At 35.3% G+C, this 14,661-nt stretch overlaps 1 non-coding gene across 1 annotated transcript; it reads right to left on the reverse strand.

Annotated features, from left to right (window-relative positions):
• Positions 1–2,824: 2,824 nt before the first annotated feature.
• On the reverse strand, positions 2,825–2,896 carry TRNAV-CAC (transfer RNA valine (anticodon CAC)). Its single transcript has one exon. It is a non-coding gene; the product is annotated as a tRNA-Val (tRNA).
• Between the last annotated feature and the right edge of the window lie 11,765 nt (positions 2,897–14,661).

The following is a 14,661-nucleotide window of genomic DNA, read 5'->3' on the forward strand; positions in this document are numbered from 1 at the left end:
ATTTTTTTTTTAATAATTTCTATTTAGGTTGTGCCTTGGTGCAGTTTTCTTTATTCTGCTTAGTTTTGTTGAGCTTCTTGGACATACAGATTACTATTTTAATGAATGTCAATTATTTTTTGGAATTTTTTTAACATATTGTATCCTTGGACATTTGAAATTCTCTGTTGATGTGGGTCTGGAATTTTTCTCTCCCTCTACACAGTACTTGAAGGGCAGTTTAGATACTGCATTCTTTAAAAGCTTTTTATACTTTGTAAGGATGGGTTCATAGTAGTTGACTCTTAGAGCTCCTTTATCCCTACAACCAGGGCTTGACTTTGCTTGATTCTCTGTTGGATGCCTCAACTGTGCAACAAGGTCGCTCGACTCTGCTGATTGGAACCCAACATCTGTCTGGTTTGCATGAGTTTTAGAAATTATTTAGATATACAAATCTCAAGAAACTTTTTTTTTGGCCTGGTCAAGTGGAGTTAAATCCTATCTGTGTGCCCCTTAAGATGTATCCAAATACATGAGGGACCCCTGTGCATATTTCTGGAGTGTTAGTTACATAGATTTTTTTCCATTACTTTGCTCCTAAAATTCCATCTAGTTTGATCTCTCCAAACTTCAGTATCTATCTCTTCAGTTCAGCAAGGCTGCTGTGTTGTTCTGCTTGGGTGTCTACTGCCTGTGTCATAATCAAACAAGGCAGCTTTTTTTTTGGTGGGGGAGGGTATAGCTCAGTAGTCGAATGGGTGCTTAGCATGCATGAGGTCCTGGGTTCAATCCCCAGTATCTCCATTAAATAAATAAATAAATAAACCTAAATACCTCCCCCCAAAAAACAAAATTGGTTTTAAAATTAAAAAATAAATAAATATATGAAATTTAAAAGGCAGGTCTTACCTTTTTAGGCAGAAAACCAGAGAATTGTAGTATCTTCTTTATTATTTCCTCTCTCTCAAAGATCATAATACTGCCATGCCTGTCGTCAAATATCTGAAAAACAGTTCTTACATATTTTGTCACATTACTAACTGTTTATGTTAGGAGGACAAGTCAGGTGCCTGATACTCTGTCATGTTTGAAGTTTTCTGTAACTGTTAGTGGATAGAGCGACCCCTAATTGGAAAGCCCGCCAAATGTGTGGGCAAGATCCTCTCCTTAAATGTGTGGGTCCTTGCCCCCTAGCTGAGAAAGAATTCTCAGTGGAGGCAGAGAGACAAAGTGAAAAAAGGAGCTGCTTTACTGCTCAGAGAGAGGAAGTTTTAAAAAAAGCAAAAAGAAAACACTCAAGAGGGAAGTGTTCAGCCAGGGAGCAGATCAGGACGGCTCCAGCCCCTGTCAGGCTGGGGTGTCCCTTAATTGGACGCCTCTGCCATCCTTATCTTCATTCCAGTGGTGCCAGTCTTCTGTTACTGGCTCTTTCCTCCCATGAAATTCAGCCCTGAAACAGAAACTTCGGCTGGAGAAAGGGAACAAAGAAAAAGATACTGGGGCGTGTCCGTGGGAATCAGTGCTGCACTTGTGGGACACAAAATGTCTCGTATGGCTGTGTCCTTGGAACCAAGGAGCCAGCTGAGGGATGAGAGAGACAATCTGTTTTTAGCAGCCTGGCATTTCCCTTCCCTCGTTAACCAGCCAGGTTCACTAAGCCTGCCTCATCACTCCTCTCACAATAAGGGTTTTTTTTTTTTTTTCCCCAACGTGAAGACCATTAGCCTCAAGATGCATTTATAAATTTGGATGAAATAATGGGTACATTTAAACTTGCATTTTTCTAGGAAGAAAGTCTGTAGCTTTCATCTTTCTCAGAGATCCCAGCCTGTATGAGTGTGCAGTAGTGGTTTTGCGATCTCTGCCCTATTCTGGGTTGGTGAATATACAAAATGCTAAAAAGGGGGATTAATTGAGTGAAAGTACTGTTGAGTGATAGTGAATAGATGCTCCAGTGGCACTTAACAGGTGAATTGCAAACCTTTACAGCATAAGCCTATAAGCTAATGGAATGTAGTGGTGTGTGTAAGTGGGGTGTATAACAGAATAACTTGTTCATAGTTCTGAAAAGAAAGTAAATGTTCGGTAAGTACAAAACAAACATATATTGAACTTTGTACGGAAGATGCTGGTGGAAGTAGTGGGAACAAACACAAATGTTGAAAATTGGTGGCACTTCCTCTCCAGTGATCACAGACCACATTTGATTGATGTTGTTTGCCCTGTTTTAATTATCTGTGGCTATATGTAGAAATATCAGTATGACATATAATTTGCTCTTCTTTCGTATGTTCTACTTTATGTATATAGCCCACAGATCCTAGAAACATTTACCGTAAATACAATTGTTAGAGTTTTGATGAAAATAATTTTAGTTGAGTCACATTAGGGACACCTCTTTCCTAAGATAAGCTTAAAGATGATGGTAACTTAAGATTTTACCATTTATTTATGTATTTACTGATAAATGAATGGAGAATATGATTAGTATTAGCAAAAAATATTTAAAATCAGATTTTATAGATATTTAGCAATATAAATACTTTTTAAGTCTCAAATTTTAAAGAGTAGCTTTTTTATCTCAGCTTTGTTAGAGATAAATATTTAGAGAATAGAGTTTATGCTTGTATGATTTAAATATTTATTAGTTTGAGGATTGATAAACCTACGGATATTATCTGCTCTTATATTGTGTTGTTTTTTTTCTGACATCACCAATCTTTAAGCCATGTCCATTGGGAATGTAAATTAACAGTATTTTGAAGTCAGTAGGCAAAAATGATAAACATGAGAATTTGGGGGGGTGGAGGTAATTAGGTTTCTTCATTAATTTATTTTTTAATGCAGGTACTGGGGATTGAACCCAGGACCTCATGCATGTGAGGCATGCACTTCACCACTGAGCTATACCCTCCCCCTAACAGACAAAAATGAAATCTGACTCTTCAAACTCATCTGTTTAGGATCTAGATTTTTTAATTTATATTTTATAGAAATCGGAGGACAGTTGTTCCTAGTGAATTTAAGGAAATGGCTCCACTTACTGCAAAATTTTGCTGTGTTCAGAATGAAGAAATTTAGGAGAAAGTTTTAAACTCCCAATTTTTAAATATAAAAGGTTATAATTTCAATTTCCAGTGTTCTTAAATAAAATGTTAGTATACTTTAGCTTACACCTACCTCCTCCACCTTATGTTCATTCTACCTGTATGAATATGTACCTTCTCGATATTTTAATTGAGTTGCTTATGAGGCATTTGGCTTTGCAGATATGTAGATCAATTACAGCATCTTACTAGCTTTAGGGGGCCCAGCACCATAGAAATCCCATTCATTTAAAGAAATATAACATTAGCAATAAAAGTTATATATGAAGGATATTGAAATCACAAATTTCATAGCTCTCTACAATAAGGGCTGACTCTACTCATTCCCATATCTGTAAGCTCTGCTGAAACAGCAAAACAGCAGGATTTTGGAACTGGCTGTGAAATTAGATTTTTTCCAACATGAGCAATGAGAGCTGTTGTAAGTCTGATCTGTAAAGGAAAAGAAAATCCAAAACTGTGTTATCATGGTATATTTCTATCTCCCCTGAATATTTTCTCTGATCATAATATGCAAACAGTTGTGTACAGACTGAAGTTGAAATTTTGGGAATTTAGATATTTTTAGTAAGATTTGAGTTCTAAAATTCCTTTCCTCTGACAACACTTTATGAAATATATGCCTAATAAAAAATGTGTAGATGAGTCTTAGATAAAAACTAAAAACTTCCCCTGTGTTCTCAAAACACTTTACATTTCCCCCAAAGAATTACTATTTTGTTATTGATAGAATGAACTATTATGGAGCTTTCTAGACTGTGCATTTTCTGATTAGCCACAATAATTTAAAAGCATTCTCCTCACTGTGAGTCTTTTGTTGTATCAGTGTTCAATATTAGTACAAGCTCATCACTTACATATGTAAATTAGAGTTGAGCTCCTGACGTTAGACAAAAATTGAGTTCAAAATTTGACTTTGTGTCACATAGTTTGCTACTGGGCAGGTTATATAAAGTCCAAAAGCCACTGCATTTTCTTCTTTAAAACAGAGATAATTATAATTCCTTGCTGTTAGGATTGTTATGAAGATTAAATAAAATGGTTTAGGTGTGCTCGTTAGAAGAGTACTAGGTATGGGCTTTGTAGTTACTCATTGTTTCTGCATTTCTTTTTATCCCTTTTGGTGGACTAACCAGGACCCCTGGGCTCTGGCTGCTCAGAGGATGAGAGCAGATATTCTTAGGCACATCTGGACCTGGTTCACACTAAATAAACAATCCTGGAGCATCTGAAGAGTGACATCAACCTCACAATAGAACTTGTATCTTAGAAATAATCCAAAGAACCAAATGGGTAAGAGCTCCTAGGACAGGTTTTTTAATTATATTTATCTCAAAACAATTGGCATAGACTTTCTCAACTTGTCACTAAAATAATTATAGAGCCATATGTAAGAGTGTGAAATCAGAGAAAAACAGAGGAATGCTAACAGAAATCTCAGAATCTGGATAAAATATTCTCTAGCTATAAAACTGATAGAATGTCTTTACAAAGAGCAACCGTTGTACAGGCATTACCAGAACAGAGTGGGACAGTTGACAGAGAAGGACAAGAAAGTCGCTTGGCTCCCACCCCAAAGTCCTCTTTCTTTGTTTCAGAAATGCAGTGAGTAGCAGGTGCTCTTACCATGGGGCTGCTTGATTTGGTGGAGGAGCAAACTGCTGCCCATCACTTCTCATCCTATTATTTCCTTTCCTTCTAGATCTATTCTGTTACTGAGACCACCAGAAATGAACCAAGGGAAACCATTTAGTGTGCAGATTTAACATGCAGAATATAGTCAAGGAAAAAAAAAATCAGAAGTGATCCACATCTTGTTAGAGTCTAGACTCTAGAGATATATTTTCAAGTTAGAGTATAAGAAAGTTTCCCTGCCAACAGACAGAGAGGGGAAAAGAGAAGTTGAGTGAGAGGGGTTAACAGTAGGGAGAGAAAAAGAAGGCCTCTCCTAGGCATCCTTGCATTACTAAATACTGGACAAAATAGAGAAAGTTATATTTAGTTTTGAGGATAATAACGATAATTTGGCAATGAGATCAGCTGTCTTACATGTTTGAAAACAATGGAAATATTTTCTACTTTAAATTGGAAAAAATTAACTTTATTATAATAAAGCTTTCAGGGGACTGTATTTTGTGAATTTATGTAAAATATCAAATCACAGTTGCCATATAAATTTGGTTTACTCTCTGTTTTGTCATGTTAATGTATTTCTTACCGATTTTCAGGCGACAGACTCTGTAATATGATTACTTATCCTGATTTTTCAGTGATATTGGCAATATTAACTCCTGATTATAAATCTGAAGAGAGCAAGGGTTCACAGGTCACACAAGTATGAATCAACCTTGAACCACTATGCCTGGGTGTTCATTCCTTGTGCTGACATCTGATACCATTTATTGTCTGTGTGATGGGATTAGTGGTTAGAGGTGTTAGCTCTGAAGTCAGATTACTTGGATTCAGATTCAATATTCATATTCACCAGTTGCAGGGTATCACAAAAGTTGTATATTTTTTCTGAACTTTGCTTCCCTTTTCTGAAAGAGAGAAAAATACTGCTGACATCATTGAAATAATAGAGTAAAGTGCTAGGAATACTGTCCAGAACATAGTGAGGATTCAGTTAACTAGATATTGTATATGTGTTTATAAATGTAGTATCTTTGTATGTAATTAACTATTAATGTAATGGTCAGGAGAGAGTAAATGTTCAGTGAATGATAGTATTTATCATTACTGCCTCCTTTGATACCAAAGAAGGCTATATTTCTTCATATTTTTGTGTGTATATGACAAAGTTGCAGTGACATGATAAAAGACTTGAAAGCAAGGATCTTTTTTTTTTTTGTCCTCAGCACTTAAATTGTAGGTAATTATTAAATCATGTGATGTGCTAGATTCATCTTGTGCCATTATCATAGGTGACTGAGCACATCTCTTCTCATCCTCAGCTTCTTGTTCAGTGACATCATCCTGTTGGCTTGAAATTAGCCATGGCAGGGCTAGTTACATCATAGAAATTGACAGAATCCCACAAATTAGGGTCTCCTCCTATGCCTGAGAGGAGTTTGTGAACCTTTTATTAGCACATCTCTGATTAATATCCATAATGATGTGAAACCAAGGCTCCATACCCATCTTGGTGACTCTTGGCCAAGTTCACATATGAGGGTAATCTGTATTTTTTTAATCTTATTTTGTTTTGTAGCGAGTACCTCAGCCACTTTTGTATCAGTGTGGAGCCATGGTTGGTACTGACCTAATTCAGAAAAACTCCAACTGATTCCCACAGGAGATGCTGTAATTATGCATTAAACACTATGTTGCATCAATCTAGGGCACTGAGATTAAGCACATCAATAATCCTTTTCACATGGATATATATATATTTATATTTTAAGACATTTTTTTATTGAGTTATAATCATTTTACAATGTATCAAGTTCCAGTGTAGAGCACAATTTTTCAGTTATACATGAACACACATATATTCATTGTCACATTTTTTTCTCTGTGAGCTACCACAAGATCTTGTATATATTTCCCTGTGCTATACAGTATAATCTTGTTTATATTTATATTTTTTTATCTATCTCCTCACACATAATAAAATGTATGAGGTTAATGATTTCTACTTGCACACTTATGAAACTCCCGCTAATCAATACTGGGTTGAGATCACCGACTCTTACTGTGAGCGTACGAGCATGTTCTTAATCATTTTGGAGCTGAAAACTGAAATACCTACAACAGCATTTCCCCCACTACTTTGTTTACAAAGAGTCATGTAGGATGCCTGTAACAGTTCAGAGTCCGCTTTTATTCTAGATCTGTTAAGTGAGCATCTCTCGAGGGTGAGCTGGGATCTACATTTTCAGTCAAGAGTCTCGATGGTTTTTCTGACCTGGCAATTTTGGGAACCCATAGCTGATAGAGACTAAGTAGGTGGCTTAAGTGGGTGAAGCAGGGTGAGGGAGGCATGTGAGGGTCTGAGAGGATGCCTTGGCTGCAGGGTGTTGTGCCAGCTACCTTCACATTTTCAAGATAAGCTAGAAATATGTAGTTACATAAAATACTCTGATTCTTAAATATTGACAAATTACTCATTGTCTTTGTATTGTTACCATCCAGGCCGACTTAAACCTTTTAACATACTAGTGGTTTAAAAAGCATATTTACCATCCCTCAAGATACTGAGAAAAGGTAGCAGTGCCTGAGAAAAGTCAACTGTGGTCCCACCTCCTCTCTGTCTTTTTTCATCTGCCAATCCCCTCCACACTGCTCTCCACTGTTTCCTGTTCATAGTAAAGGAACATTCTGCAGTACCAGGAAAGGACACTTGTATCTTTCTCCTATCCCTGGCACACAGTAGGTGCTCAAGTGATAGTTGCTGAATTCTCCTGAAAGTTTTAAGGAAATATTTAGGCATTCTCTATAGAGAAATGGTTTTCTTATATAGGTTTTTAAATAGTGATTCTACTATTTGGGTATAAAAAGTGACTTGGGTATAAATAGTATCATTTCGTGTAAAAGGGTGGAGTCAATGGGAAGCAGTTAAGACATTGACTTCTTGGTGATAGAAGAAAGAGTCTTAATATCTACCTACCTTTTTATCTATCGCTTCTTCTTTTTTTCCTTACATTCCTCCCCAAAAATGCAGTGTAATAATCAGATGCAGAAATTACCTGTAGTTTATAAGCTCCAAGAGACAGAGAACATGTCAGTCTTTGTTTTCATCATACCCCTAGTGTCTAACATAGTGCTAAGAATGTAAGATTCCCTCCATAAACACGTGTGAAGTGGGAGAAGGAATAAATGAAGTGGGTGAAGCACTTCTCACACTTGCTCCTGTTAATCAGGCTGTTGTCATATCAGTTTGATTAAGCACATATAGACCGACTTCTCTGATAGGTTCTGCTGTGCTCTATAGTGTTACTACAGACTGGCCTTATGCTCGAGTTATTACAGACCATGTGCAAATTCATATGATGGTTCTTGGAAAAAACGCATGTACACACGTTTACTGAAATGGAACTCATCCTTTGCATCATGGTTAGTGTGGCTTGTCTGACAGTCAGGGAAGCTACTTGGCTCATAGGGAACTACTGCTCTGTTGGGAGTTTTAAAAAAAAAGTTATCAACTCTTTCTTTGTATAATCACTGGAAAGAGAGATAGAGTGAGTATTGGGGAATTTAAGGAGTATATATTATATGAAGAAAGAGTAGAAATTGCCCTGTTTAGGTAGGTTCAAGGATGTCTTCTGGGTGCAAACCCCAGTCCTGCTTCTTGTTAAGAGACTGAAACTGGCATGTTAAAGTGGCCGTATATTTGTATTGCTTTTACTCAGCAATCTGATTTTACTAAAAAACATACCTATTTTTGTATCTAAAATTAAAATATATAATATATTTTTAAAATTTTATGGCCCAGTTCCCAGATTGAGTCATACATTTTTGTAATAAACTATTATTTTTAAGGTGTAGAGTTTCCATTTTCCCTTTATAGCTGTGTAAACTCAGTATTATTAGAGTTTTCTATGGTTCTGAAGTATTTCAAAAGCCATCGTATATGATAAATGACTCGTTTCATCCAGCAAGATATGGGATAGAAAATATTATCCTTGCCATACTGGAGATTAGTTTAATATTTTAGGCTATTTCCACATGATCTCATTTCAGTGATATTATGTATACAAAATTACTTTTCAAGTATTCTGATATTTTCATTGGTTCCTACTGTATCACTATAATAATGACGACACTGTCTAAATCATAGATATTAAATGTCTCGAGAGTGTTTACTCTCAAGAAAGTAACAGAAGGCCATGCGTTTGAACTGCAAAATTGTGGAACACCAAATAAAGTGAATGTATTAGATTTGCTAAGGGAAGCATTAAAAGGCAATGGATATAAATTGAAAAACATGACTATTTCACTCTACTGAAATCAACACATAAATAGATATGTTTTTCAAATAAAACTATAAATGACATTGTAATAGAATTTACAAAGGAGCCCTGAAACATATGCACGTATCAAAATGAGCTTAAGCAGCAGCATTAATATGGGAAAGAAAGGGAAGCAGAGGCAAAGGGAACAGAGTTTGTGAAATACAGCTGGTTAAGGACTGCAGCAGAACATTCAGGTTATCATGCTATCTGGGTTGTATCTGTCTTTTGCTCCCTCTTTGAATCATTCTTTCACATTCTAAATCCATATGATTCGTAGGAACAATTGAGCCCATTGGGAGTTTCCCTAGCTTAGTAGAATGCTATGTTGGTGCCTCTAAAAATATTGCTTGAATGTCTTATTATCTTCAACTGAAATTGTAAAAATATCTAAGTTACAACAAATAGTAAAAATAGCAAAACAGCAAAGCTGCTTTTCTTAAAAGTGGGAAATGCGATTTTGCTTTGTTTTTGTAACTGTGTAGTAACTAAAACTTGAAGACATATCCTGATAGGTTTCTCCATCTTTGTTCTTTATGGTTTGGCTTTTCTTCTCACTGCTACTCAGTGTTGCAGCAGTTGACATTGGGCTTGAGTACTGCCTGGTTTTCAAATCATGCCACTTACCAGTCGTGTGACTTTGGCTTAGTCACTTAACTTTTTTGAGGCTCTATTTTCTCAGATATTAAAGGAACTTAATAGTGTATCCCTAATAGGACTGGTATAAAAAGTAAAGAAGTTTTTTGAAATGGATCAAATACTTAAATAGTAAGACTTGAAACCATAGAACTCCTAGAAGAAAACATAGGGAAAAGTTCCTTAACATTGGTCTTGGCAGTCAGTGTTTGTGGATATGATACCACAAGCACAGGCAATAAAAACAAAAACTAATAAATGTGAGTCCAAACTAAAAATCTTCTGTACGGCCAAAGAAGCAATCAACAAAATGAAACAGTAACCTAAGGAGTGGGAGAAAACCCTTGCAAATCAATGGGTGCAGTGAATGTTGATAAAATTTAACACCCATTCATCATAAAAATTCTTACCAAAGTGAGTATAGAGGGAACGCATCAACATAAAGTTATATATGAAAAACCCACAGCCAACATCACACTCAACAGTGAAAAGCTGACAGCCTGCCTGCTAAAACCTGGAACAAGACAAGGATGCCCACTCTCACTGCTTCTATTCAAGTGGTGGAAGTCCCAGCCACAGAAATCAGAGAAGAAAAAGGAATAAAATGTATCCAAATTGGGAGGAAAGAGGTAAAACCATTACTATCTATAGATGACATGATACTATATATAGAAAACCCTGGAGATTCCACACAAAAACTACTAGAACTGATAAATGAATACAGAAAGGTAGCAGAATACAACATTAACCTACAGAGATCTGTTATATGTCCTTACACTGACAATGAGATATCAGAAAAGGAAAGCAAAAAAAAAAAAAAAAATTCCTTTAAAAACTCATCAAAAAAAAAATAAAATACTTAGGAGTAAATCTGACCAAGGCAGTGAAAGACCTATATGCTGAGAATTGTAAAACACTGATAACGGAAATTAAAGATGATTCAGAGAAATAGATATCTTCTGCTCTTGGAATGAAAGAATTAATATTGCTCAAATGACCAAACTGCCCATGGCAATCTACAGATTTAATGCAATCCCTTTCAAATTACCCAGTACATTTTTCACAGAACTAAAATAAATAATCCTAAAGTGTATATGGAAGCACAAAAAAAGAAAAAAAAAACCAGAATTGCCAAAGTAGACCTGAGGAAAAAGAGCAAAACTGGAGGCTTAACCCTGTCTGACTTCATATAATACTACAAAGCTACAATAATCAAAACAGCATGGTATTGGCACAAAAACAGACATGTAGATCAATGGAACAAAAAAGGGAACCCAGATATTTATTTATTTATTTATTTATTTATTTATTTATTTATTTATTTATTTATTTATCTATCTATCTATCTATCTATCTATTTATTTATTTACACACACACACACACACATACATACACACACACACACATATATTTGAATCACTGTACTGTATACCAGAAACCAGTATAACTTTGTAAACCAACTATACTTCAATAAAAAAAGAAAATGTGGATATTCTAGCTACTGTTATTATGATGAGTGGTAAACTGTCCTTTATCTCTGACTCAGGATTTTTGTGCCATCTGCCAACACCAATAAAATTGTAGCAGGCTATCATAGTATCTTGAAATTGAGGTAAAACCTCAAATATTTACTTAACAACTGTTAGTAAATGTATTTATCCATTATAAGTTATATGTGTTATTGCCCTTTCATATTTTCTGTGTAGGGAACACATTAAGTTCAATTTTATTCAAATTTATAATATTTACTATGTTTGGGGGACTACTGGGCAGGCATCAAAACTCAATGCATTTGTTCAAGGAATGGGTTAATCATTTAATAACAATGTGATTATAAGTCTGAAAGCAAACTCATTCAGTTCTCAAAGATGTATGGCTATAGGTGCTTTTGGTGACCTATATGGTGGAAAGGAACGTGTTCGTAATAACCTTTAGCTATAAGGAACTCTTTTAGATTAATTTAATAAACATGGACATTTCTTGTCTACATAGTTTGCTCACAGTGCCCCTGCTACTTCAGCTGCCTTCCCTACCTTTACAATTTCCATCCATCTTTCTTGGTCTATCCTCTGTAAATGATTCCCAGATTATTCAGTCACATGAAATCTCACATCCCTTTGTTTAAGTTGCTCTTGTCTGTAGCTCAATTACATCACTTACTAACACTGGCCTTGTTTTACATGCTTTTCTTGTCTCAGTAGATTGAGTTCTGGACAATACGACAGTTATGTCTGATTGATCTTTGGATCACCCACTGCGCCAGGCACCATGTTTGTAATTGGAGGTCAATAAATATCAATGTAATTAAATGGAATGAAGTGTTATACTGTACTGTTAACTGATTCCCATTTCTCTTGCCACTTTCTTCCTGATCTCTTCCCATTTACTTGTTTTCAAATCCATTGGCCCTGAAGTGTGTTAAAGCCAGCAAATTCTTTCCAGAAATTATTTCTTACAGGCATCTAGACATCTGGGGGTGCCACATTTGTTGTATTTGAGAAAAACAAAAAAGGGGAAATACAACTTAGTGGCATTTTAATATCTGTGAGAACAATGACGTCCAACAGCTTTTCAACCAGTTTGAACGTGCACATGGTAAAAAGAGTGAAAGCCAGATCTTCTCAGTGCCTACAGATGGAAACACTAGCTGTTGAGAACTGCTGGGAGTTGATAGTTACATTTCTTTAGGAAAGTGGGAAAGAAAAATGAAAATAGAAAACTTTATCAATTAAAATTTCTTCAGATCAACATTCAGTGTGAAGATTTATTAAAAAATGTTATTATTTTAGTGACAAGAATAATTGATTTTTTTTAGTGCCACCAAAGCTATGCCAGATAAGCCTTTACTAAAAATGAAATATTTTGACAAGGAATTCCACTTGTGTCCATTTCTGTTCAATACATATGTTGATTAACCTGAACTTGCCTGTTTACTTATAACTGAGAGGCTGAAATTTCAATATTTGGACTGATTAGAATGGCAGCTGTCACATCAAGTGTAATTTTAGATTACAGTTTTAGAAAGCAGTTACTGAAGATTGTTGAGCATAGAGTACACATGATTTATAAATTAGGTTAGTAACCATCATTTCTTTCATTTCTATTTATAAAATCAACCAAACATCCCTAATACAACTTTAAGAAAACTTTGTGCTATTTTGACATCCACTAGGTAAGGAAGACTAGGCAAAAACAAAATCAAACAGCTAGAGATGACTGTTTCCAGGGAAAGAGATGTACCCATAACTAGTTCTCTGGGCCTGCCATCAAGGAAAGCTGCCTTAGTTCACATTCTTAGTAAATCTACTTGTGCTGTAACTGAGCAGCATTTCAGGTAATTCTGTTACATTGTGCACTTTTAGATGTGCTGAGTGCCACTGTCTTATATAAGGAAAGTTGTAGCGGAGAACAGCTTTCTCTAATTTGTGAACTCTCAAATGAGAAGAGGCAACATCAAAGTTTTGGATAATTTTTAATAAAATGCTATGAAATATCTTTTAAAATCTAAGAACAATATAAGCTAATAAAATAGCCATTAGTTGTATAGTGATCATTAATATTATAAATGGATTTATCTCATTTTAGAACATCTTAAAGACACTGATATCGCAGGTTGTTTGTACAAAAGATACTTTGCATTCTTTTCTAGCATTTAAATTAATGGACTTTCTCTTTTAGAGCAGTTTTAGGTTACAGAAAAGTAAGTGGAAATAACAGAGACTTGCCATATACCTCCCCAACCCAACCTCAGTCAGTTTCCACTCTTATGACCATCTTGATTCATTTCAGCCTGTCTCATTTGTTACAAGATACGATGCGCTTTGATTTTTAACTAGTAGAATTTGGGGAGGTCCTAACACTATATCCGGTGGTAGACATGCTTGTAAAATACTGCAACTAAGTAGGGTGGTTATTAATATTATGTAGAAAACAATTTCTAGTAACCACATTTTTCTGCTTCTTCCATTTGTTAGTTTTGTTTTTAATCATAAAAGAGGATCTTTTACTCTTTTGAATCCATTTTAATTTCTCTTATAGGCTTTATCTGACATTATGAGCCTCTGTCTCCATTCCCCATGCCCTCGTACCTCACTGAGAAAGAACGTTGGTAGCAAAACACAGGGAAAATAATTAGAAAACAACAATTATAAAAAGATCTAAGGCTAAATACTGACCAAGCCAAACTGTCATGGGCAGTGAGAAGCAGGAAATTTGTATAAAAATAAGGCCTGCTTAGAAATACTACCCACATTTTATGTTATGTATATTTTGAACAAGTGCATATTGAAAAAGAGTTTCTGCAAATTAGTTATAAAAGCCTTCATAGAAGAAACATAGTTCATCGTACAGGTGAGGAAATGAGAGTGTAAGGCAAATCCTAATCTGACCAGAAAGGATGCAATTCCTTATTCACTCCTAGCTGGAGGCTGTACTATTTCTAGAACAGAAGAACTGGAAGCTTATAAAATAAGCTTTTACTGCCTATTATCTGTAGATTTATATGTAAAATTGTGCATGCTGACTATTTAGTAAGCACATATAGCTACTATTCTGTCATGTTTATTTGAACTTTCTCAATAAATCATTTGAATTATCATCATAAATTTCTAAAATAAAGAATTACCATGGGTAGGTATAGTCATAAGTGGATATCAACGCAGGTAGAATCCTGTTGAACGTTGCAGATTCGATTCTGTCTCCCTGGGAGGCACACTATGTTAAATTCTGCTTCAAAATCGTATGCTTATTTGAGTATAATAGAAATTACATGTGTACCACAAGATCACATTTCCCTTCTTTGAATTTTTTAGTCTGATAATTGAAGAGCACTGTAATGTTCTAAACAACAATAATTTCTCAACAAACAGCTAATTCTTAAGACTCCCAATATCCTAATGCTGGTGTAAGCTGAGGTCTTCGTTTATTTGTAAATGTTACTAATGCCCATTAGAAGTTTTGAATTAAGATTGTCTCAGAGACTGTA

This window comes from Camelus bactrianus, chromosome 4 (genome assembly GCF_048773025.1).
Source record: "Camelus bactrianus isolate YW-2024 breed Bactrian camel chromosome 4, ASM4877302v1, whole genome shotgun sequence".
NCBI lineage: Eukaryota > Metazoa > Chordata > Mammalia > Artiodactyla > Camelidae > Camelus > Camelus bactrianus.